Source organism: Panthera onca, chromosome B4 (genome assembly GCF_046562875.1).
Source record: "Panthera onca isolate mPanOnc1 chromosome B4, mPanOnc1 haplotype 2, whole genome shotgun sequence".
NCBI lineage: Eukaryota > Metazoa > Chordata > Mammalia > Carnivora > Felidae > Panthera > Panthera onca.
The window spans coordinates 79,887,101-79,912,470 of NC_138345.1; the positions used below are offsets into that span (position 1 = coordinate 79,887,101).

General features: G+C 51.8%; 2 long non-coding RNA genes across 4 annotated transcripts; one reads left to right on the forward strand and one right to left on the reverse strand.

Moving 5' to 3' along the window:
- Positions 1-38: 38 nt before the first annotated feature.
- On the reverse strand, positions 39-2,879 carry LOC144616906 (uncharacterized). Its single transcript, XR_013556756.2, has 2 exons — positions 1,267-2,879; positions 39-926 (listed from the first exon to the last, which is right to left on the reverse strand). It is a non-coding gene; the product is annotated as an uncharacterized LOC144616906 (long non-coding RNA).
- On the forward strand, positions 856-17,385 carry LOC132694278 (uncharacterized). Of its 3 annotated transcripts, XR_009617232.3 has the most exons (6): positions 856-957; positions 14,011-14,066; positions 14,161-14,328; positions 14,416-14,549; positions 15,049-15,153; positions 16,592-17,385. It is a non-coding gene; the product is annotated as an uncharacterized LOC132694278 (long non-coding RNA). The 3 variants fall into 3 exon arrangements; XR_014137955.1 differs by having other exon boundaries at positions 14,161-14,549; XR_009617231.3 differs by lacking the exons at positions 14,161-14,328; positions 14,416-14,549; positions 15,049-15,153.
- The last annotated feature ends 7,985 nt before the right edge of the window (positions 17,386-25,370 follow it).

The window sequence follows — 25,370 nt, forward strand, 5'->3', positions numbered from 1 at the left end:
ATATAAATCTACTTCTATAACTATTGTATATGCACAAATACAATGGAAATAATTATATTTTCCTCGAGCATAAATCTGTAAATACAAGCACAGCACATTTAGGTATGGTTAGAGATAGAGCAATATTTTCTAGACATCAGTGCCTCCAAACAGGGAGAGTTATAGTGGGGGTTATAAATAAACTCTCCAGATGTGAACAGATCAGTAGAACTAGATGTAAACACGGCTCTAAGCCGGCCTTCTTTTTCTTCTCCTTCAAGATATTCCTGAAGTGAGGTCACCCATGACAGGGTGCAGAGGAGTCTGGCCACTGATATTTGGCCCCCCCCCCAACAAGGAGGGTTGGAGGTCGCTAGACTTTGGAGAAACCATACAGGAGTGGGTAGGGAGCGGCCCAGAAGCCCCTGTTGTGTCGGTCCCCGGGTGGCTGAGCGCCTGGGCAAGTGGAGAGGCCTAGGGGAGAAAAATGGAGAGTCTGGCTTGAGTCACTTTGCCCCTTCTTAGGTCCCAAATTCTCGCACCAGGGAGGCCGAACCAGGCATCTGAGCCGAGAGGGCAGGAGGGGCGCGGAGGCTGGAGAGAAGGGGGCCGCGGGCCAGGCTGGGGACGCCGAGACGGAGCAGGGTCGCCAGCAGGAGCCTGGCCCCGCTCGGCGCCCCCCGCCCCCCCGCCCCGTCGCCCCGGGCCGCCTGGAACCCAAGATCCGGCCTCTCGCCGCTCGCCCTGCACTCAGCGCTTCCCCCGATTTCATTTTATTTTATTAGTATTTTGTCCGACTGGTTATCAGTATCCTCCGCCTCGCGTGGTGTTCAAATGCAAGGACGCCCCGGGTTCTCTTGTGAATCTTTGTGTGTGCACCGGTCTTAAAGAAGTGACTCAGTGGCAAGTGTAGTTCTCCGTCCCTTTCAGACCAGATGGGTCACCGGCTGTTGAAAAAGAATCAAAACCTCTGAAAAGGTTTGTGACTTAAATCTTTTAAAAGTTCTCAACGCTTGTTTGTTATGGTCATTTTTTTTGTCCTTTTCTTTCCTTTCTCTTTTAAAAACTTGGCTAATTTGCGTTTTTATATTTCCTCTTTGATTTTTTCTTTCCTTTTTGGGGGATACAATTGTTTTTAAAGGGGGGAGGGTGGTGGTGGTGGTGGTGGATTTCGTTAGACCCGAAACTGTGGGGCGGCTTTCTCTCTGGGCGAGCGCCGTATCCCTACACATGTGACTCCCCACCACACACGATAAATACATAGATAAGATTACCAGAAAATTGTACCTGGAGAAAACGAGGCAGATGTGGAAGGATCCGGGAGCGTGGTCTTCTCTTCTTTTATGGAAATCCGCAGGCTCCAAGACCGCGAGGGAAAATTCAGCGCGCCTCAACCCCTCCCTTCTTCTCCTTTTTTGTTGTTGTTGCTGTTGTGGTGGTTGTTTTTGTTTGTTTGTTTGTTTGTTTGTTTGAAAAGCCCCTAGAAAGGGAACTTTCCCTGGGCCTACCGGAAACCCGGCCTTGCTCTCCCCTCTCTCTTGCAGGCGGCCATAAATGTTTTTCTGCTTCTGTCCATACCCGGCGGCAGGTCCTCCCCCAGCACCTCTGCGGCCCGACTGGCCGGGACCCCTGGCTCTGGCCATCGCCTCATCCATCTCTGCCCCCTCGTCTGACCCTGTCCGCTTGCTCTTCTCTTTAAAACAGGGGCTCCAGAGACCCCAAAGCCACTAATCACCCCCATATGTGGGATCCCTCCCCTGATCGCACAAAGCAAAAGCCAGAGTAAAAGAAGCAGGAAAGAGTGGCCTCCTGGCTCTCCCTCTCCTCCTCTGGCCAGAGGACCTTGTCTGGAGAGGGGGTTCCCAAACCCAGCCCCCCGAGGGCATAGGAAGAAGCTAACTTCCTTCCTTCCTTCCTTCCTTCCTTCCTTCCTTCCTTTCCTTCTTTCCATCCTTCCTTCCTCCCTCCCTCCCTTCCTTGTCTTCCCCTCAGATGCTGTGATCATGACTCCTTCCCCTGGCCCCTCCTCAAAATATCTCCTCTTGCATTTTATTGTTACCCTGCTAGGGAGGGACTGTTAACTACTGTTTTATTGTTATTTATTATTTATTGTTATTATGACTGTTGTTAGAGATTTGTTCACCGGGTTCAGGGGACAGCAGCCAGGCCCAGAGGGAGGCCTGCTTCTCACACATGCACTTGCATGCACACACACACCTAGCACACTGCACACTCACAGGTATACGCCCACAGATATCTGCTAGATGCAGGCCCCGGCCTGGGAGGCAGGAGTCCTCCTACCCCAGCACACAAACACCACACTGCCCACGCATCCCAGCAGCATTCAGGGCAACCACCACCCGAGCCCCAGCCCCAGCCCCATGCCGAAACCCACAGACACCGAGCTTGTAAGGAAAGCAAAATACATAAGAACCCACTTGCAGAGATCCCTTCTCTCCCACAACCTGGAGGGGTGAGTCAGGCCTCTGTCTCTTTCCCCCAGTCTCTCTCTCTCTTTCTCTTTTTTTCTCCTTGTTTACAGCTTCAGAGAGCTCAAGGCCCATAAATCTTGAGGGGCCTACAGAGCGCAGAGCACATTTGTATGCATCGTTAGGACTCGCTAATACCTAAGCCCATTAACGAGCGTGTATGCGCGTGGTTTCCGGTGTGTATTAACTTATAGTTAAATTCTGGAGGAAAGGGCATTGTGAATTAACATATACCAAATCCATCACCAGCTTTTGTCATATCATATTAGTCAGCCATGGGTTTGGGGGAGCTGATTACCTCAGTCGGGGTGTACCCACCCTCCAAACTTTCTGGAGCAAGTCTAGGGGTGGGTTTAGGGGAAGGCAGGACACCCCTACCCCAGCCCCGGTCATTCAGATCCCTCAGGCCGGCGGCTGCACACCTGCGGGATGGTGGAGGGGCTGCGCACCAGTTCAGGAGGCCATCGGCGGCGGCGGCGGAGGGTGGCGGGCGAGGGGGAGGCCCTGACGGTGGCGGGCCCAGATTGTGCTGGGGCCACGGGGCTGCTTGGCCCATGGCCGCTGGTCTGTCAGGTTTCCGCTTTCGGAGAGAGAGGAGAAAAAAGGCAAGTGGAGTCGCTAAACTTTAATTAAACCGGAGAGAAGACGGTGGGGGGAGGAACAAAAAAAAAAAACGATCTGAGGAGGAGGAGGAGGCCGAAGGCCAAGGAAAGGAAGCGAGGCGGGGCAGGCTCGGAAGCCTGGCGATCTCTGCAAGGGGCTGAAGGCTGGGCTTTCCCCCCACCCCACCTACCCCGCCCTCACCGTGGTTAATTCTAGCCCTCTTAAAAGCAGATAAATACCTGAAAGTAAAACAATAGAATTTTTAAGGGAAAGGGGGAAAAAAGGAAAAGAAAGACAAGGTAACGAAAAAGAAAATCCTTTCTGATTATGGCCAGGTGTTCTTGGTTCCAATGCTTCAGATCCTATTGGAACCCCAAGGATCTGTATAATTGGGCCCGTATAGACAGAGATGAAAGATGCCAGTTCTAGAGAGAAAAGGGGGAGTGGAAGGTCCATCTCTTGGGGTCCTGTAGAAAATGCCATAGACAAGCTAAATTATTGTGTCCGTGTGGATCCAGTTGCCTATTTAAATACAGCAAGCGGGGCGGGGTGGGGGCGCCGGCCGAGCGGCCGAGCAGCGAGCGGGCGGCGGGAGAGAGAATGTCCCCCCCTCCTGCGCGCGCGAGAGCAGCTCGGGGCCTCCGGGCGAGGCTCGCGCGGGCTGGGCCGGGCGGGCCGGGGGCCGAGGCCGGGGCCCGGGGCCGGGGGAGGGGAGGCGGGGGCGGGCCCTCCCCGGGCGCTGTGAACTTTAGCTGGGCCGCCGCCTGTCAGCCCCAGAAAGCGTTAAAGGTGCAGCAGCCCGCGCCAGCCTCCGCAGCCGCCTTTGTACGCGTGATTTATGACTTCAATCTTGGTTCACCGAGAGTTCACACGGCTTTCGCTGCTGTTGAAGGTTAAAAGATGGTCTTCGCTTGACAAGTGGGACTATTGAAAATTCCTTCTTCTTCGTTTTTTTTTTTTTTTTTTTTTTTTTTTAAAGAAGCGAAGAGCGGAGGCTCAGAAGAGAGAAAATTTGGGGGGAGGGGACAGGAGTTGCAGGTGGGGAAAAAATGGTAGATCAGGAAAGTTTGTTCCCCTACTTTAGGATTTTTTCGTAGCTAAGATTTTGGAGTACGTTGGGGAGGCGGGTAGAGAATAGGAGGAGCTAGGGAAGGGATTTAATGATCTCTGGAGGCCAAAGGAGTGGCATTTTAAGAGAACGCAAGTCGTGCTTCCACAATTAATTATCTGGATAATTTGGATCACGCCTAACTGATCCCTCTCTTGAGACCAAAAGTGGGGCCAGGGAAGGAGCTTGAAGTGAAGGGTGGTTGTGTGGTCCCCATGGCAGTGGGTCCCCCCTGGGTGTGCTGCGCTGACCATCCACCTAGGCCAGAAGCAGATTTTCAAGCACATCCTTGCACCCACAGGTTTGGAAAAGAGTGCTTTAGGTCCGCTTGTGCCAACTCCCTTCATCCTGAGATGTAGCCTCACATGCAGATTTGGTGCAACTGCTGAGGCTGATGGGAAAATTGTAGAATTGGGATTGAAAATTCTTTCTAATGCCAGATCCTCTTGGCCACTGGCCACTTGCTCCTTCTTTCTTCTAGAATATTGAAGAAGGTGGTTCCACAGCAGAGATGGTGGTCAAGGGTCTCCTAATGGCCAGAAGATAATAAGGCCCCTTTGTGGTCTAAGGCATTGAATTTGGGGAGAAACAGGAATCTCTCCTTTTCAGATTCCCTGAGAGAGAGGAGATCTGGAGCTGTGAGGGTCTGAGTGGCTCTTTGAGCTTCCTTTAAGAGATTTAAAAAATGGGAACTTGGAATTATGGATGTTGGAGAGGAGAGCAGCAGGGAGCTGGGTCTGGGGGTGGGTATGCCTCCTTGGCCCTGTTTAGGCCCCACCACCAAGACATCCCATGATGTCTTCTCAGTAGGTCAGCGTCAGCCCCTCGAACCCAGACCCTGGAGCTAACAGCATCCACACTAGAAGGGGTACTCCCTGTTTCTCTTCCCACCTAGAACTGGAAGACCTTCCACCACCATGAGGCCTCCTAGACAATCTCCATGAGAAGGGAGGAGAGAGAGGGAGAAGAGACACCCATCTTTGTATAAAAAGCAGGACAGGCAGCAGGGGCCAGAGAGACCACAGAAATCCAGGGTCTAGGTTCTGAGGTCCCTTTGGCAGGGTAGAATGGGGAGGAAGTGTGGCCCTGTGTTTAGAAGCATGGGGGGCGGGTAATAGCCGTAAGGGGGAACCCACCAAGCAGCTCATGAATCTCTTCCACGTTCTGGTTGGGAAGCAGAGGAATGATCTTCAGGGCCTCTAGAAGTAATGGCCGCAATGCAGTCCCCTTCCCACCCCCTCCAACTGAATTCCTCCCTGGGAAATAATTTCAGCGGGCTTGTGCTTATCTGCAAGTCTGGAATAATTATGAATTATTAATTCATAATTAAGACCGTTGATTGTGGCCGTTGTTCTCCAGTGGGCTCATTTATTTCCTTCTCCTCTGTGAAGCACAGGGCACCCTCTGTTAGCCCCTGCCCTCAGAACAAGCAAACTGAGGCCTGGTCCTCTGGAAGGCAGCCCTTGAACTCGGCCCCTGTGTGGAACGGTTGCCACATTACCAGTCAGGTCATGTTTGCACCTCACAGAGTGTTTGCGCTCCATTAACCACCACCCACTAACTTCAGATTTCAAAGCGCTTTGTAGGCCTGGCTCCTAGAAAGGTGGAGTGGAGACTGTGAGTAAGACTCCAACGAGAGAAGCAGGTTAGCCGAGCTGTGTGTGGAGACAGGGGGTAAGGCCTGGTGGCAAAGGACACCCAGGTGCGACAATCCAAGTGATCTGGGATCAAGGGTGGACCTCCTGCCTCCCCTGCCCTAGGACAAGCTGGTCTCCCTCAGCCCTCCGGAGACCCCTGAATACTGGCCCCTCCTTTTCCTGGCCTCCCTTTCCTCCTACCCCACTCCCTTGAGGCGGCAAAGGCTTCAAGATACACCATGCTCTTGGATGTTTGGGGGTGGGGAGTGGGATCTGCCCGTTGTTTCACATCTGTAAGGGCCTAGAGAGGGAGAAAATTGTCTCCTGTGAGATAATTTCCATCCGAATCCCTGCCTACAGCTCACCTCCCCCTGCACGGAGACATTTTCTTCATTCCCTCTCCCCTCCTTCCCTGCCCTCTGAGAATGCTGACCGGGATAGGGGTGGTGGGGGGGGGGGGGTGGAGGCAGAGGCAGTTCCCAAAGTTGCATCTAGAGAAAGGCAGAAGGTAGAAAATGAAGGAGGGGGTTCAGACCTCCTATTTCCTGAGAGTTTTAACCTCTGTTCCTCAAACCCAGATCCGTACCCCAATCCAGGGCCTTCCCTCCTCCTTCCCCCAACTCTGCCTCATGGAGGCAACGCCTCCCTCACGCTGTGACTGCACTGAGAACTTTACTCTGAGAACACCGCCACCTTTCACAGGACGTGTGGGGACCCAGCCCCTGTGACTTGCTCAGTGCCCGCCTGGTCCAGAGGGGATCTGTGGCCCGGCCAGCACATGGCCATTTCATGTCCCAGTGGAGCAGACCCTGGAGACATCTCAGCTGCCATCCCAGACCTCAGCTGCTCTTTCCCCAAGTCACTCCAGCATCCTTGGTCTCCCCCAAGCCAGGAGGCAGGTAGGAAGCCCCTCTGGAGAGTCCCCGGGAGTTGGCGAGCATATTTTAATTTACTGTCTGATGGCAAATAAAGAGACCTTGGGAAAAAGGAAAGGAGCGACTGCGCCCAGGCGCCCTCCCCACCCGCCCCTCCTCTGGACATTGGCTTTCTCGATGAAACAGTGCGCTGTTGTTCTTGGACAACCATTCCCCACCATCTCCGTTCGAAGGGTTTGAGTTTCACCCTCCGTTCACCCCCATTAATCACCCCGGCCGCTAAACATCACCCAGCCCCCTCTGGCCCTTTCTCTTCTTCTTGCCCTTAGTATTCATGGCGGGCATTCCTCACTGCTGCGTGCCTCACAAAGACCCCTCCTCTGACACAAGGTCCCTCCCCCTCTCCAGCTACCCGATCCTGGTCCTCGGTGGGCACAACTCACCTTTCCCAGCGTTCTGATTGCCAGCTCCCGCTCCTGAACCCCTTCCCCCAGCTTTCTCCACCACCACTGCCCCCTTCCCTCGCCACACCTTCTTCCTCTTGGTACCTCCGGTCATCCCCACACACCCCGGCCCCTCCCCCCACAGCCCTCTTTTCTCCGAGCTCCATCCACATGCCCCCTTCTTGTCTCCCTTGCCTTTCCCCTCCCCAAGATGATCCCCAGGCCCTTCCCATACTAGCTTTGAAGCACTTCCAGCCCGGAGAATCTGGGAGAATCTGTAACAGTGGTTACAGCACAGGCTCTGAGTTCAAATCCCAGAGCCGTCACTTGCCAGTTTGTAGAACCCGAGGCAGATTCCTTCACCTCCCTGAGCCCTCCATAAAATGGACATACCCACTGACCTCACAAAGTTGTGTAGATCCGATTAAATTTTATTTGCATAGATCCGAGCATTCAGCAGGGGCTTGATAAATGGTAGTTATTAATATTAGAAGCTTCTGGTAAGGGGAATAAAGGATGCTCTTCAGATTCCAATAAAAGTGAAGGGATTGTCCCCTCCACCACCTGAAAGGGAGTGATAAAAATTACATAGTCACACAGAGGAGCAGGGCCCCCTCACCAGGGAGCCATACCCTCCTGTTAGCCCCGGAGGGTCTCATCTGTTGCCGCACATTGGAACCCACTGGGGAGCTTTAAAAAATACTGATGCCCGGGTCCCCCCCTCCAGGGATTCTGATTTGGTTGGCCTGGAGTAGTGCCTAAGCATCTGGTTGGAAAACTCTTCCGGTGATGCTAATGTGCAGCCTGGGGTTGAGGTATGGGCCCTAGGAGGTGATATGGGAGGCGAGAGGCTGCCAGCTGAGAGCTCTTCCAAGTGGGGGCATTTTCACAGCCTCAGCCCTCATTGCCTCATTGGGGGAGGGTGCCACTTAGCATTGGCTTCTCTGGACACTTCAGAATTTTAGAGACTCTCATCTTTTTCATTTCCTACCATCACTAGGGTTTTGAAAGGGGCCTCCCCAAGAGGAAACAGGGGAATGGACAGATTGACCTCGGAGAGGCCCCTCTCTCCTCAAAAAAGCATCCAGTCCCAGACCACCAGTGACAGAGGCAGAGGCAGCCAGTAGGAGAATTTGTAGTTACATAGTAAATGGAATTTCTACCTGGTTGCTACAATAATAGGCCAAGCAATTAGGATACAAGTTTCCAGGATCTTTTCCTATATTTCCAAAAAGATAAATCACCCCCAGGAACAGAATCTGCATATTGTAATTAACTGATAAATATTTCATGCCTGATTCAAACTTTCTCCTCTTCTATTTAATGGCCACAAACTTGAGCGCAGAGGAATCAGGGGAGTGAGGAGAGGGAGGGAAGGGAGGCTCCACTTTGGCTTTGGGGGAGGGAGAACCTGTCTCAGCTGCCTCGTTGTTGACTTTCCTCCTGTTCCTTTAAGGAAACATTGCTCACCTGGAGAAAATTGGGTTGCAGGTGGTAGAGGGTGTTGCCCCCCCCCCCCCCCCGACCTCCTCCAGGGGAGGCCAGTTTCTAGTGACCCCCCTGGGGCACCGGGGGTGGCAGGCTTGGGAGTCCAAGGGCCCACTGTTTGAATACAAGCACCACTTTGCCATTTATTAACCGGTTGGCTTTAGGCCATTTACTTAATTTATCTGAAACTCAGTTTCTTCATCTGTGAAACAGGCGTAGCAATCTTTTCCTTGTAGGACTGCCTGTGCCCAGCACGTTCTCTAATACATGCTATTATTATCAGCAGGAACAACTTATAATAAACAGTCACCCCCCCCCCCCAGCACTGTACCCATTCCTTTGCCCTACTCCATCCACCCCAGTGTTGAAGGCACTTAAGCAATTAAATGCTTACCCTGAATGCAGCAAATACGTATCTCATTTAATCAACAGAACAACCCTATGAAAGGAGCATGTTATTATCCCTATTTATTGTTTGTGTTGTGCAAATGAGGGAGCTGGGGCTTGTAGAACTTTCTGTCTCACCCAGCTAAGTGGAGAAGAGCACAGACTGTGTGGTTTTACATTGGGGCTCTGCTGTTCAATGAATAGCTGTGGACACAGCATAAGCTCCTGAAATTAACCGAAGTCTCAGTTTCTACATCTGTAAATTGGAAACATTCATGGTACCTCCCTGGAAGGTCATTGGGAGAGATGCATGTACAGGGCCCAGCTCAGTACTGGCACACAGTAGGCGCCCAGTAAATACTAGCCGGCATCTCTAACATCACCATTGTCATCACCATCACCATTATACCACCAGTGGCATTCCTGGTGTCTCCTGCTCTTTGGTGGTGTTGGGAGGTTAAGTGTGTGTGAGGGTTCTCCACAGGCCACAGAGCAACTCTCTCATTAACTCCCCCACCCCCCACGCACACTTCAGTACCCAGGACTTGGGAAAAAGGACACTAAACAGATTATGACTCCATTTCGGGAATTAAATCAAAACTCAAGACTAACTCAATTTGGTTCCTGACGAGAGAGAAAGGTTAAAAGGGAGTGAGGAGGCGTCTGGGTGTGCTCTCAGAATTGTAATTGGTTCTGGATCCTTGCCCCGGGCCCCTCTGCAGGGCCAGCCCCCCCCCCCACCCCCCCCCATGGGGATCCCTTGGGTTGAAGGAGTGGAAGAGCCTTAGAACTCTGTGTCACCCAGAAGTGGGTGAGGGGGCTGGGAAATCGTCTGAGAACATTTCCCCAAGAAGGATTCTCTCCTCACAGCCCTGAGTCAGCCTAGCCCTGGATTGAAGGGGATCCCAAGACAGGATAAGGAATGAGGTTTCGGTGAGTGGGCGGGTCTCAGTAGAGTGGAGGAAGGGTCCTGCTCCAGGCGGCCACCTCCCTGGAGAAATGTCGCGCTGCTGTGCTTCTCTTTAAACACACGTTAGCAACGCTGACTGCCATCTCTTACTTTCAGGTGTACTTATTAGACACCCCAAAACATTATATGACATGCGGACGTGCATAAACATATGTTCTGTGTGTGGATATCCACCCAGCTCTCATTCCGAGCAGTACATTAGCCTGTATTCTTCTGAGCACTGTAAACTAAAAGTGAAAATCAATTTCAGCTTAAGGGAGACGGTAATTTCCCCCCGTGTTTTCTCCTTGGCTGTTAACACTCTCCATCCAGGCTTGGAAAGACCATTATTTCCTATTATACAGAAGGGGAAACTGAGGCTGGAGACAGATGAGTGAGTGGCTTGTTCAGAATCACAGTTGCAGCGTAGGACCCAAGGATGATTTCAAAACAGAAACCGAGGTCTCCAAGGGAAAGAGGGCAGGGAGAGACCCCATCTCAGCCCTGACCCGGAGGCCGCAGGCCTCTCCAAAGCCAGGTGGGTTGGGGGCCCCCCGCGCCTTGGAGGAGGGACTCCCGGGCTAGCCAAACAGCCGGCCTCGGGCGAGAGCGTCGCCAGCGCGTCCTCATTCCGCGATTACTGTCAGGGGACCATCCATCAGCGCCGCCCGGGACGCTCAGCCCAGACTGCCCGCCGCCCGCCGGGGTCTCTCCAGATCGCATTAGCGAGGGGAGAGGGCGCGCTTTGGCACCACTGCGGGGAGGGGGACCTGGGCAGGCCCCAAGGCTGCTCTGGGACCCCCCTCCTCCCAGCTCCCGCCCTGGAGCCTAAGGGCGCTGAAGGGGGCGCTAGAACCAGCGAGGGGCAGGGAGGGGAGCCCCAATACGGAGGCTCCGGGGAGGGGGCCGGGGCATGCTGGGAGGAATGGCCAGAAGCAGAAAGAGAAACACCTGTAAAGGGCGAAACAGGAGCAAGTTGGCTGGCGCGGGTGGGGGGAGGCACTGAGCAGGAGTGCAGAGAATGGGAGAGAATTCGTGGGAGAGAAGGGTTTTACTGGAGGGGGGGGGAGGAGAATTTGGAAAAAAGAGAGCAAACAGGTTGCTGGGAACCTTAGGGATAAGCTACGGAAGCCCCCTCACATTACACATGGAGAAACTGAGGCCCAAATGGGGGGAGCCCGTATCCAAGGCCGACTCCATCTGCTGGCTGGCCTAGCTTTTGGCCCCCAGGCTCATTTATTCAGTCAATACATGAGTTTTGAGTGTCTGCATTGTGCTGGGCACCGGGGCTGCCTAAAGGATGCAGGACCAGCTCCTGCCTTCCAGAAGCTGCAGTCTGTCCTGGGCCGGGGGAAGGGGCCTGACCACCCAGAGGAGCTCCCTCACCTGCAGCCAGGAAGGGTTCTAGGAGCCCCACCTCTTCTGGCCTTTCCACCCCCCCTTGCCCTCTGCTGCTCTGCATCCATCCTCATGGCCTGTGGCAGATCCATAGAGGAACCCCTTCCTTCATGCTCCATGGGGCTCCCCAGGAGCTGAGACAGGTTCTTGGAAGTTTGGCCAACTTCTTTTGCCTCCCGTGGTCCACAGACTAGACCTGAAAGCAAGACCCTTATTCCTTGCTCAGTTAGTCTTCCGGGGATGGGCGACATCCCACGGTAACTGTGAGATCAAAGCAGGCTGTGGTAGGCAGGACTGAGGAACTTGTCCATGAAGCACTTTCGGGTTCCACAGTCTGGAATCATTTTTTGCTGGGACTCTAAAGCAGCTGTCCTTTCCTGAGGGCGGGGCTGGCACCATCTTCCAGGGAAGGACTTGCCCTCCTCAGTCAGATTCTCCAGTGCCCGGTGTGAGGCTTTGTGCAGTTCGAGAGAACCTGGTCCCTGTCCTTGGGGTTTGTGCTCTAGACACAGATGAGCTGACATGTCCCTGGCTTCCCCACAGTCCCTGCGACATCATGGCATCCCCAAATCCTTTGCAGGCTCAGGTCATCTCCTTCCTCCTGCCTCTGGGGGACCTGAGTGGTTCCATCGAACCCCTCACGAAACCTCTCTCCTCAAGCCTGTTCCCAACAAACAGGATGTGTCTCCCTCCTTCCCCATTGTCCAGCATCATCGCTTTGACTTGACTTGGGATTTTGTCGTGACCAAGGCCGAAGCGGCACAACTTTTCCACAAACATCCCTCCCTCCAAGTCATACTCACCCAATCTTCAATGGCCAGGCAGCGAGTGGGGACAATCTCTCTCCAAGAGCTCTGGAAACTTCTCTTTCCTCTATCTGAAACAAGCTCTCTTTTATGCTCTGAGGTTGTGGTGGTTGTTTGACAGAAGGGACCAGCTTTCATCCACAGCCCAGGTTAGATTTAGAAGGAGGCATATGTGAGAGTTTCCAGTTCCAGAATCTTTGCCTCTGTGCCAGTCCCCAAGGCGGTGTGAGGCTCAGGAAGGGAGAGAAATGAGCAGAGGAGGGAGAGAAATGAGCAGATTATCAGGGATGGGGCCCCCAGAGGGCAAGAGAGGTGGACACTCTTCAAGTTCCAGACCAAGACCCACAGGCGAATTTCGGCATTATTCCTTACTGCAGGCAAAGTGAGGCCCTCGGGATCTAGTCCAGTGGAAACGCCTGGGAAAAAGGCTATTGCTGCAGCCCCTGACACTTTCTCCAGAGGAGGATGTCAGGAGCGGTGTTGGAAGCTGAGAGGTTGGGCATAGACTGAAGAAATTCTTCCAGGGGCATGTAGACGAGGACGTAGAGCGTCCAGCCCAGCAAAGCATCCAAGGAAGGAGGCCTTGGCAATAACTCTCTGTGTCTCTGTACTAATTCCACACATATTGTCTCGTGTGATCCTCGGTGCTGGGTTCAGCGCCTGGCACAGAATACACGCTTGTTGTACAAATGGATGAATGAGGAGCCGTGGGAGGAAGGTCACGCTCCGCGCTTATAGATGAAGAAACAGAGGCACAGAAAGGTTAAATGACTGGCTCAGGGTCACGTGTCTTGTCACGGGCAGGGCTGAATTGCAGTGGAGAGCCACTTTGGTGGTCGGGAGAGGTGGAGAGGAGGGAGGCAGGAAGGGAAGGAATAAACTATCAGATGCACATGGAGGGGAGTGGGGCACAGAGGAGAGCTCCGTAAACACGCAACACTCTGAGAAAGATGGCATTTAAGACCACGCACCTTTGGGGCGCCTGGGTGGCTCAGTCGGTTAAGCGCCCGATTTCGGCTCAGGTCATGATCTCGCGGTCCGTGAGTTCGAGCCCCGCGTCGGGCTCTGTGCTGACAGCTCAGAGCCTGGAGCCTGTTTCAGATTCTGTGTCTCCCTCTCTCTGACCCTCCCCCATTCATGCTCTGTCTCTCTCTGTCTCAAAAATAAATAAATGTTAAAAAAAAAATTAAAAAAAAAAAAAAAAGACCACGCACCTTTTCAGATGCCTCTTTGGGGGGAGGGGGTGGTGGCGCCTGGGTGGCTCAGTAGGTTAAGCGTTGGACTTTAGCTCAGGTCATGATCTTGCTGTTTGTGAGTTTGAGCCCTGGGTCGGGCTCTGTGCTGACAGCTCAGAGCCTGGAGCCTGCTTTGGATTCTGTGTCTCCTTCTCTCTCTGCCCCTGCCCTGCCTGCATTCTGTCTCTTTCTCTCTCAAAAATCAATAAACGTTAGAAAAAAAAAATCTTTAAAAAAAGGATGCCTCTTTGAAGGCTGATCTGTAGCATATGCACAGCCTTGCAAACAACATGGACAGGTCAAGGGGGAGGACAGACCACTGAAGACCAAGAGAGAAAGCTGACCCTGTCAACTTTCCAGAGTCTGGACACCTGGCCACAGACGTTTGCTAGCCCCTAAATGCTGTGTGACATCAGACCAGCCACACCCCTCTCTGGCCCTCTAGAGAACGGAGATACCAGATGAGGAGGAGGGTGCAGAGGGGACGGAAGGGCTAGGTCAGCGTCCTCAGCGTAGCCATCGCAGGCATTAGGTTCCCGCTTCCCTGGATCTATTCTTTGTTGCTGCTGTGGTTGTTTTGTCCTGTTTTAATTATTTTATGTCTTTTGAATAGGAAATATATGTACGTGGTTGAAAACTCAAAAGGCACCAAAAGTGATACAGTGACAAGTAAGTCTCCCTCCCATCCTCGGGACTCCCAGGCCACCCGGGTCCTGTCTCCATTATTACCACACCAACCACTATCTTGTATCCGTCTCCAAAGATACTTTCTACCTCGCGCGGCTTGTCCCCTGAAGTCACCGCAAAGCTGAGCTGAGCACTGGGGATTTGAGGAGAAGTGCTAAAGGCCCACACGTGGACCAGTGGGGTCTGGGGCACCAAATGCTGTCAGTCTCCCCTCCCACGCCCTAGGAGCTTGGAAGCCTTGCAGGTGACAGGGAGGGGTGGGGCCAGGCAGAGGCAGAACCTGCTCAAGGGCCTGGCCTTCCACCCTGCCATCCCATGGTCTCTCTCACAGGCCTGCAGGGCCCTCGGCATCAGCCTAGCCTGCTCGGGATCCCCAGCGCACACGGCTCCACACCTTCCCTCTTCCACCTGTTGCACGGTTGGCAAGTCTTTCTTGATGCCTCGCTCCACTTCCTTCTACTCCAGGTGCAGCCTGGGACCTTTTATTTTGCCCTCAGTGTGGGGGGGGATCCTCCTCTTGGAGATGGTGACTTGGTTCCCTCCCCCGCCCCACGTACGCAATCAGCCACCCTCTCCCCACCTTGAAGGCCTCTGAACTCCTGGCCCAGCCGTTACTGCCAACCACGTCATGCTTGCTTGGCACATCCCTTTGGTATTATTAGCCCAAATTACACTTTGGCCGTGGAGATGAGGAAATCCCAACCCAAAGCCAAGTCTTCCAGCAGGGGGTAAATCCAGGCCAGTCCCTTTGGCAACTGAATCTCTCCTTTTTGGGCAATGCACTGGCCCAATCTTGCACCGTACCCATCTCCTTGACTCCCAGATCCTCACACATGGCCCGTATGAGATAAGGCCCAAGTTAACCCCACACCTGGGATGGCCTCCCCCTGTCTTCCTCTCCAAACCCTCCCCTGGTTAACCTCATCCTTCATATTTACTAAGTAATTATTGAGCACTATTCCAGGTCCTTGGGATGCATCAGTGAACAAAACAGAGAAAGACCCCTGCCTCTGTGGAGCTTACATTTTAGCAGAAGAGACAGATAATACACAATATATTTATTAAATAGGTAAACCATATTGTATATTAGAAGGTGATGGGGTATAGAAAAAAAAAAACAGATCAGGGTCGGGGCGCCGGGCAGGGGTGGGGGGCGGCTCAGTCGGCTAAGCATCCGACTTCAGCTCAGGTCATGATCTTGCCGTCTGTGGGTTCGAGCCCTGCATCGGGGTCTGTGCTGATCGCTCAGAGCCTCGAGTCTGCTTCAGATTCTGTATCTCCCTCTCTCTCTGCCCCTCCCCCACTCATGCTCTGTCACTCTGTCTCTCAAAAATAAATAAATGTTAAGAGAAAAAACAAAAAAAACAGATCAGGGGAAGCGGGATCAGGATGGTGGAGAAGTCCAGGGGCCAGGGGCACCTGGGTGGCTCAGTGGTTTAGGCGTCCAACTTCAGCTCAGGTCACGATCTCGCCGGTCGAGAGTTCGGTTCGAGAGTTCAAGCCCCTCATCTGGCTCTCTGCTGTCAGCACAAAGCCCACTTCAGATCCTCTGTCCCCCTCTCTCCCTGCCCCTCCCCCGTTTGCACTCTCCCCCACCGCCAGCACCCTCCCCCCCCCACCCCCGACCACCCAGCTTGCACTCTCAAGCATGCCTTCTCTCTCTCAAAAATAAATAAACATTAGGAGCACCTGGGTGGCTCAGTCGGTTAAGCTTAGGATTTCAGCTCAGGTCATGATCTTGCAGTTCATGGGTTCAAGCCCCAGGTCGGGTTCTGTGCTGACAGCTCAGAGCCTAGAGCCTGCTTCAGATTCTGTGTCTCTATCTCTCTCTGCCCTTCCCCTGTTCTCACTCTGTGTATGTGTCTCTCTCTCCCTCTCAAAAAAAACATTAAACAAAATTTAATAAATAAACATTTTAAAAAACAGGATGGTAGAGAGGTCTGCAAGTTCAAATATGGAGTCAGCAGGGGTCTCATTGAGAATATAGTATTTGAACAAAGACTTAGAGGTGAAGGGGTAAGTAAGGCCCACAGATATTACAAATAAGGGTGTTCCAAGCACAGGGAGCAGGTGGTGCAAAGGCCCTAGGGCAGGTGCGTGCCTGGCAAGTGTGTGGAGCCTGGAGGCCAGAGTAGCTGGAAAGTCGTGAGCAAGGACAGCGGGGGAGGATGACAGCAGCACTGAGGGGCGAGATGATGATGCAGGGCCTTGAATACTGTCTTAAGGACTTTGATCTTCATTCACTCTTAGGGAAGCAGGGAGGAAAAACATGCCGTGCCAAGTTCTAAATGGTCCTTCTGCCTTTTGTATTGGGAATGGTTTGCATAGGGCAAGAGAAGATACAGGGGGCTTGTGGCAAGGTTACTGCACTAGTCCACGTGAGAGGCAAGTGGCTCAGACCAGGTGGCAGCAGTGCACGCGGTGACAAGGGTTCTGGATTTGGTGACCGTTTTCTCTGCCTCGGCTTCCGTCCTTTTGCTCTGTTCACTTTGTCTCTTTTTTTCCAGGTTGTGTGTTTTCTCTTTCCTGGACGACTGAGAGCTTTCTGAGGGTGGGGCTCAATTCCTGCCCCAGGATCTGCCCCGGCACCTGGGGCAGCACCCGTTCAAGGGCAGATGGCCCAGTGCTGCCTAGGAACAGGCTGACAAGCTGGGCAGCCTGGCAGCCTCCGCCGGTCTCAGGCTCCCTGAGCCGAGGGGAGGAAGGAAGCTGCTGTCTTTAAAGATGACGTGATGGACAGTTATTGAAGGCGCTCAGCTGGGGCTCTACTCTAGTCTTAATCTGAGCCGCCCTCAAGGAAATCATAACCAGCTCTTAAAAACATGTTAAGACCAAAGCTGGTGTGTGTGTTTGAGCAGAGCTTCAGACAGCTACTTAACACTGGGGGCCTCCAGGCCTTTGATTCCTCTACCCCTCGCTTTGCCCTCTCCCCCCATCTGGCTGGTGTTTATCGGCCAAGACGTTGTTTAAATCACACTTGCTTCCTATAAACATTTCACTTGAAATGCCATCCGCTGCTCCAGAAATCCATCTATCACCAGCTCGGGGGTGTACTTGAGAAGCCTCGGGGCGATGACTCCCCATTCTCTCTCTCGTGTCCCCCCATCATCCCTCCTCCCCTGACCCATATGCTCAGGTTTCACACTGTAAGAACAACTTCCCCTCCGTGTAACAGGGCACTTAGTGCCAGGATTATTTATAACAGCTGAGGTGGCAACAGGCTGTGGGGAGCCACCCGGCCCGTGGATGCCTCCGCTTGCAAAGCTCAATAAATGGACCTGGCACACTGTTTACCACCTGATGTCTCGGCCTCTTGTGTCTTTCCTTCCGGCTTCAGGGGGACATGGAGTTTGGGGAACAGGGGTCTGGATCAGGCCAAGGCTGTCCTCAGAGTTTAAGGGCTTTATACGCTGGGCACCTCTATTCCCTGTCTCTCATTTCTGCCCACGCACTCCGTCTTGGAAAAAAAGAGCAGCCTGTGGGGCTTGCTCTCCAGCAGGGAGCCCGCAGCCTCCCTAGGAGAGCTGCCTCACTCTCCCGGCACAGTGGTGGTGCTGGGAGTCAAGCTGAGGAAGCCATCGGCCTGGAACGGGGCTGCAGGTGGCCCTGGGGGTTCTTCTGAGGAAAGGTTTGAATTGGCTCAATTCAGGCTGGAGTGGAGGTAGGAGCTGGATGAATTCACTTCCCGAGGACTGAAAGCTCTTTGACCGTCCTCTTCCTCCCCAGTCCTAGCAATTCCCTAGTTGTCCTAATTTGAAGGCTCTGCTGGTTTGGGACTGCAGAATGGTAGCCTGTGCAATGGCTCCCCACCCCATCTGACTTATCAGCCAGGGTCACATTAACAAAAGGCACCATCCGACCTCCCAGTCCTTCCCAAAAGACACTGGGGCACCTCTACCTCCTTCCTCTGCCCACTCACTGCATGCCAGGCACCTCCTAGGTGAGCTCAGGAAGAGCCTTGGTGAGAAACTTCTAGAAGGTAGACAGGGACCAGGGAGAAACCTAAGGTGGGTCAGGCAGGGGAGCAGCCCTCGTCTTTGGGGGGTCAAGTAACTCTCCCTTTACAAGCCAAATGAAGAAAAAAAGTTCTAAGGGGAACATATGACTCCATAAAATAAAGGGACATAATTGGGAGCGATATCTAATTTATCTATTGAATGCCTCCTACGTACTCTTTTATCACTTAGATGGACAGAATATAATTGGTGTGCTGAACGCCATCAATCTCAGGGCCTGGGCTTCCTGTGCTGGCTACACCTATTACTGTCAGATTATGACACTGTAATACCAAGATCAATGACATTTTAAATGTGCTCCAGTTATGGGCAATTGCTGACAATAAAAACAGTGACAAATTGATGAAACTTGGGCAGCGATGATCTGGTGTCAAAAATAAACCATAAATAATCTGCTTTCCAAACTGGGAGAGGTGCCTGGGACTCCGGCTTAGGGGGAAAGGGCCCAGGAGGAGAGAGCCTAACCGCCCACAGCATCTTGGCCGCTCAGGAAGCCCCGCCTGTTGGGGGAAACTCCCTCCAGGGTGGGCTGCAAGGGCCCAGCAGGGAAATGGAGAGGTGATCTTTGGTCAAGACCTGGCGTCCCTTCAGAGAAAGTTCCTTATCGCTGAAACTTGGAGAAAATAACGCTTCCTATATTACACGCTCTTTCTAGATGTACCACAACGATCTCCTTCCCAGGCAGGCTGCCACTCACTTAGCCAGGGGCTCCAGCCTCCCTGAGGCAGCGGGAGGCAGCTTGGAGTCGATCAGACTGCTGTCGGAATACTCACTTGGCCCCTTGACACCTGTGTGACCTTAGGCCAGCCACTTCACCTCGCCGAGTTCCACGTGGCTGTGACAATTTAAACGACAATGCATATAAAGCATTTGGCATGCAGCCTGGCACACAGGAAGTGCTCGCTAAGTGGTCGTCATCAGAGATGTAACTTTGGACAGTGGCGGAGAAGTATGACAAATCAAAGAATCAGAGAAGGAACTTAGGGGGCCTCACACAGAAGCACTGCTCACCCGGGGCGCCAGTGCCCTAGGGCCACACTGCAGTGGCCGCATGGTAAAGGTGTCACAGGATACATAAGAAGCTTCTCTGAGTACCACAGAGGTTTTGATGGCAAATATTTTAAAACATCATTTTTATTTTAACACACACACAATATATGCTATATAATAAAATGCCCAGGTTGCATAGTTTTAAAGCTAAAACCTAAGGCCTGGGGTACGTGGGCGGCTCAGTCAGTTAAGCGTCTGACTTCGGCTCAGGTCATGATCTCACGGTCTGGATTGTGAGTTCGAGCCCCGCATCAGGCTCTGTGCTGACAGCTCAGAGCCTGGAGCCTGCTTCGGACTCGGTGTCTCTGTCTCTCTCTGCTCCTCCCCCACTCACACTCTCTGTCTCTCTCAAAAATAAATTAAAATAAAGATAAATTTTGGGGGGCACCTGGATGGCTCAGTTGGTTAAGCATCTGACTTTGGCTCAGGTCATGATCTCACTGCTCATGAGTTCAAGCCCCTCGTCGAACCCTGTACTGACAGCTTGGAGCCTGGAGCCTGCTTCAGATTCTGTCTCCATCTCTCTGCTCCTCCCCTATTTGTGTGCTCTCTCTCTCAAATATAAAATTAAAAAAAACATTAAAAAATTTTTTTCAAATAAATAAATTTTTTAATAATAAAAAAAAATAAAACCAAAGGCCTCAAAAGAGGCCTGGTCCTTGGCCAGAGCCCTTCAAGCTGAGTCCCCAGACTGCTGGGGTCCATTCACTCACCTCTCTCTAATATCAAAGGGACTTTGGCAGAAAAGTTTGAGAATCTTTACGTTAGGGACAGAGCCTGGACAAGAGCCAGGGTTTCTAACTTTGTTACTCTTTAAAAGAGCAAAACATACAAACCACACTACTGTTCCCACCTGCCCAATGTTTAACCTTCAAGTTTAGCATTCAGAACATGAAGTGTTCAGTTTAAATTTACAGCAACTTATTCCTGATTCCTTCCTGTTTAATAATTACTAGCTGAACCACTAATCATCAACTGGGTGAACAGCATACTTTATAGAAGGCTGCAAAGCATAACACTTAAAATTGGTTGGATTCTTACAGAAAAACCCCAAAGCTTCCTGTCACTTAGATCTTTTAAGTTTTATGGCTGTGAAAGGAATTCGACCGTCCAGGTCTCGTCGACCCTTCCTCTCTTTACCTGCGTTCTCATCCCCTGCAGGTGCCCCTGTTGGCCGGGTGTGGGGCTGCCCAGGGCTCAAGGCTGCCGTGGGGTGGCCCTTTGTTCATTAGCACATCCACAAGACGCACACCTAACTCGGGCTGTGTTACCAACTCAGCAGAAGCCACCTCCATGGCTATACACCTCCTGTAGCTATACTTCCTAACTCCTGGTCTTTCTAAAGTTTTACTTTCTTCTTAATGGCACAAGTAATATATATCGATTGCAGAGAAATTTAACTGTCCAGATAGTGAAAAAGTAGGAAAAAGAATCCAAATAGTTTCCCTGCCAAGGAAGAACCTTGGTTAGCTGGGGAGGGCACGTGACTTGGGGTATCCATGTTAAGTGTCTACCTGTTTAAGTCACACAGTGTGACTCCGACGGTTTAGAGCTCTGGTCAGTGTAGGGGTTCAGTGAGGTGGTATTTTGCCGGGTGTATTGCTCTGATAAAAGTCAGAAGCCTGCCCAAGTTCAAGGTGGGAGGGGACTGGTCACAGCATGGTTTGAGGATCATTAGGTTGGTCCTTTGGTGACTCTTAGGGGTTGGATCCAGAGGACAAAAGGCCTTTTGAGTGGATCCCAGCACCCCTTCACATGGCAGGCTCATGGAGAAGTGGGCTGACTGGACCCTGACCAGCTCTTCCAAGATTTCCCCCTCTGCCTACTCCATTTCTTGGTGATATTTAAAACTCCGTGAATAAAGAACAAGTCTAAATTATAAGTACTCCTAGGAAAGGGCATCGAGTGACGTGGATCTACAATGGCTCTTATTCTGAGAGAAGGAAATGCCTTACTCTGCCAAACAAAACTTAAGTGATGCTTGGTCCCCCCACAAGAGGAGCACCGGGGATGGTAAAGGCATTCCAGCCCCAGAACCCAGGGATGACATAGGGAAATGCCATTAATCATACCCAGGACCCAAAGAACTCTGAGGCCAAGCCATGGAAGGCTCAGGTGAGGGCTGAAAAGAGGGACAAAGACGGATGAGATTGGAGCTGAGAGCTGCAGAGTTCAGTTCAGGAAATCAGTGCTAGGGTGCAGGGGAGGGTGGGGCAGGGAAGGCTTCCAGGGGAGGGGAGTGTGTCAGAGAAAGAGAAGGAGAAGACAAACGAGAGACTGTTTAAAGGTGGATTGGCAGCGGAGGGTGGGAGGTGGCTGGGCCTGGGCAGGGGTGGGTGGGGTAAGGGAAGGAGGAGGGACAGTAGCTTTGAGGGAGCTCTTCACAGAGGGGGCATCCTTTCGAGGTGATGACCAGAACTCTGGGTTTTAAGAGCAGGAAAGCAGGTTATATTTCACATCCTTCCCTGAATAAAGAGATTGGATTTGGTCAAGAACAAGTCCCTAGGAAGCAATTGTGAGCACCCTGCCCGTCCATCTTGTTGATGAATATGGAGTGGGAGCAAAGTTGGGAGTGTGGGCACCTGACAAGGTCTTTATGATTCTAGAATCACTTATTACACCTTCTTCCTCCTCCTCTGCCTTGGCTAATGGGCTGCGGTACTCGCCACACAAAGGGCAACAAGGCATTGGTTGTGGGTAACGCGGAAGCGGGGCCCTGCCCTCCTGGCCTTCTGAGGAAACTGGTGTTTGAATCTCGCTTGGTTTTCAACTCTCCCTTTGCCTCCAGCATGACTGAAACTTTCCCCCCCTCCAGTCTCTGGATCGCTTCAAATCCTTCATTGCCCTCAGTCCTGAGAAGTGGGAGTCTGTTCTGCTCCCTATCATCAACCCCTGTTGTGCAATGCAGCCCCATTTCCTCCGGCCCAGAAAGACAGCTTCTGGATTAATCTTTCCCTGCAATCCAGCTCCTCTTCCTGGGACCCTCATCTTGGATACTAGCACCATCATCCCATCAGTCACCCTGGGATGAGAATCTGGGAGTCGATCTGGATTCCTTCGTCCCTATCAACCTCTCTGATTCAACAAGTATTTATTGAGCATCTTCAATCAACCAGGCCCTGTTCATGGTGCTGAAGAGCAGCGTGTACAAAACAAACCCGTGCCTCCCAGGCTCGCCATCAGTGACCTCTACTGTGGATTCTACCTTTTGAACATCTGTTACCACCTTTTCCACTCTTACCATCCTCAGTCCTCCCTGTCACCTGGAGTCCTCCACTTGGTAGCCAGAGTGATCTTACAAACCCAGATCTGGTCAGTGCTTTGCCAAAAACCTCAAATGAAGACTTTTTTTTTTTATGTGGAATGAAAAAAATCAAGTTGTAAATTATATCATAATAGTTGAAGAGTTTTTTAAAAAGCACCGGAGCAGGGGTGCCTGGGTGGTTCAGTCGGTTGAGCGTCTGACTTTTTTTTTTTTAATTAAAAAAAAATTTTTTTTAATGTTTATTTATTTTTGAGAGAGAGAGAGAGAGAGAGAGGGAGAGGGAGAGGGAGAGGGAGAACATGAATGGGGGAGGGACAGAGACAGAGGGAGATACAGAATCCAAACCAGGCTCAAACTCATGAACCATGAGATCATGACCTGAGCTGAAGTTGGACACTTAACCAACTGAGCCACCCAGGTGCTCCCAGCATCCAACTCTTGATTTCGGCCCAGCTCATGATCCCAGGGTCATGGGATTGTGCCCTGTGTCAAACTTCATGCTGAGTGTGGAGCCTGCTTAAGATTCTCTCTTTCTCTCTCTCTTTCTCCCCCCCTCCGCCCCCTTCCTGCTCTCTCTCTCTGTCTCAAAAAAAAAAAAAAAAAAAGCACTGAAGCAATGGACTATGTGTGTGTTAAAAATATGAAAACATAGACTGGATGGATGAACAACTCCAAATTTATGGTGGTGCCTCTGGGAGGGAGGAGAATGATACTGGGGAGGGGGGAAAGGGAGCTTTAGTTTTATCAGTAGTGACCTGTTTGTTTTATTTTTAAAACTTCAGAGCAAAGTTGACTAAAGTTTAATAATAGTTTAATAAAACCTCAATTCTGGATAGCGGGAACAAGAGTATAGAAAAACTTGTCAACATTTAAACCATAAATACTTCCAGGGCCTCTCACTGTCCCCACCCCCTTAGCCTGACAAATTGGCTCTTCACCAGCCTGTGCCGGCTTCTCCTCTCTACACTGGAGGACCTGTGGTTTCCCCAAAGAGACCACAGGCGCTCTTGCCTCTGGGCCTTTGCCCAGGCCCTTCTCCCAGTGCCTTTCCTACTTTGCTGCTTCACCCCTGCCCTTCCAGACTCAGCTCCAGTGGGGTAGTGAGGATGGCTCGTGTAGAGAGCTGGTTAGGACTGGGGAGGCAGAAACATTCTAGAGAGGACAATTCTTTCTTGTCCTGGTTTGTATTCAGCTTCAGCCAGAGAGACGATCACTTTGTTTCTTGTTATTTAAAATCTGGTTTGTTTCAAAACTGTTATCAGTAAGGGGGATGTGGAAAGAGTAAGACCCTCCACAGAGCCCCCCTGCCCTCCAGCCTTCCCAAACAGCCTAGCCCTGAGGCAGAAGCTTCTTGGGAGAATAAGGAAAACTGATAAGCTCGTTCCCTGGTCTGGCTCTGTTGGGATTATCGTCTGGCTCTCCCTGCAGCTGTTGGAAGAGCTGCGGTAATGCAGGCCAGTGCCATCCTGTGCCTAGAGGAAGGAAACATGGCCTGGGCCTGCTGTGACCACAGCCCTTGCTGGGATGCCGAACAGACCCACAAACTCTGGGCCCCCAACATCCTCCCCATGCCATTCTGCCCTTGATTTCTTTTTTTTTTTTTAATTTTTAAAGTTTATTTATTTTGAGGGGGGAGGAGCAGAGAGAGAGGGAGATAAAGAGACTCCTAAGCAGGCTCCCCGCTATCAGCACAGAGCCTGACGCAGGGCTCGATCCCTCGAACCGTTGAGATCACGACCTGAGCTGAGATCACGAGTTGGACGTGTAACCGACTGAGCCACCCAGGTGCCCCTCCCCCCCCCCCCCCCCCCCCCCCCGTCTTCTGCCCTTGATTTCTGTGCATCCTTTGAGGTAGATTTAGTGTTGCCTTTTCTACATCGTCCTCGCTTCCCCTTTCACAGACTAGGGTGGATGTCCCACCCATGCGGCCCCCCCCCCCCCCCCCCGCCGCGCATGGCAACGGTCCAGCCCCCTGCAGAGCACACATCACCCTGAATTCTAACTGCCGGTTCTGCTCCTATCTTCTGCAGCAGACAGTGATCTCTGAGAAGCAGGGACGGAGTCTGTCTGGTTTGCACTTGTATCTCTAGTGCCTGTGGCACTGCCTGATAAGAGCTCAGCACTTTTTCTGAATGAGTGGATTGTCCTCCCCACCAAACTGTGAGCATCTTGTTGACCAGGACTGGGCCTTGGTCACCTCTCGGTCCTCAGTGCCTTGTATAGTGCTTGGCACCCATATCTGGTGCTCAAAAAACTTGTCGATTTGAGTAACTGGACCTCTGTTTCTCCCCCTTACACTCTGGATTCAGGGAAAGGATTTTGCTTCTCTCTCCTTCCTCCCCTGTGTCAGGGCTGGTGGTTGAAACTGTGGAGCCCTGCCTCCAATGGCCATATTCCTGGACCTTCTAAAGGTACAACAAAAGGTGATGGCCGAATCCCCGGGGCCGGGCAGCTCTCCCCTGGCCTATCCCAAGTACAGGAGGACTCCTTGGGAGAAGGGGTGCTCAGGGCCCCTCCCCAGTCACTTCAGTCTCCAGCATCATCGAGATCCCATCGTCTTCCGTGAATTCTTCCTGCTATCACACAAGTTTTGTTTCATCTTAACCTATTTTCAGAGGCGTGTTTTAGCCATGTGTACCTGTTCCTCAACCCAAAATAAAATACAGGATCTATCCTACTTCAGGCCCAGTGTTTCCCCATCTGGAACTTTCTTTTCTAATTCATATCACCATTCGACTTCCAAATCAGGTCTCCTCCAGAAAGTCTCCCTTAAACTCAGGATGTTTTCATTTTCATTTTCATTTTCATCCCCTTCTCCCATTACTCTCTGTCCCAACAGCATTGGTTTGTTTCCTAACTGTTGAAATGTGAATTCTGTCTTCCTAACCATACTGCATAAGCATGCACTATTTTATTTATTTTTATTTTTTATTAAAAAAATTTTTTTAACGTTTA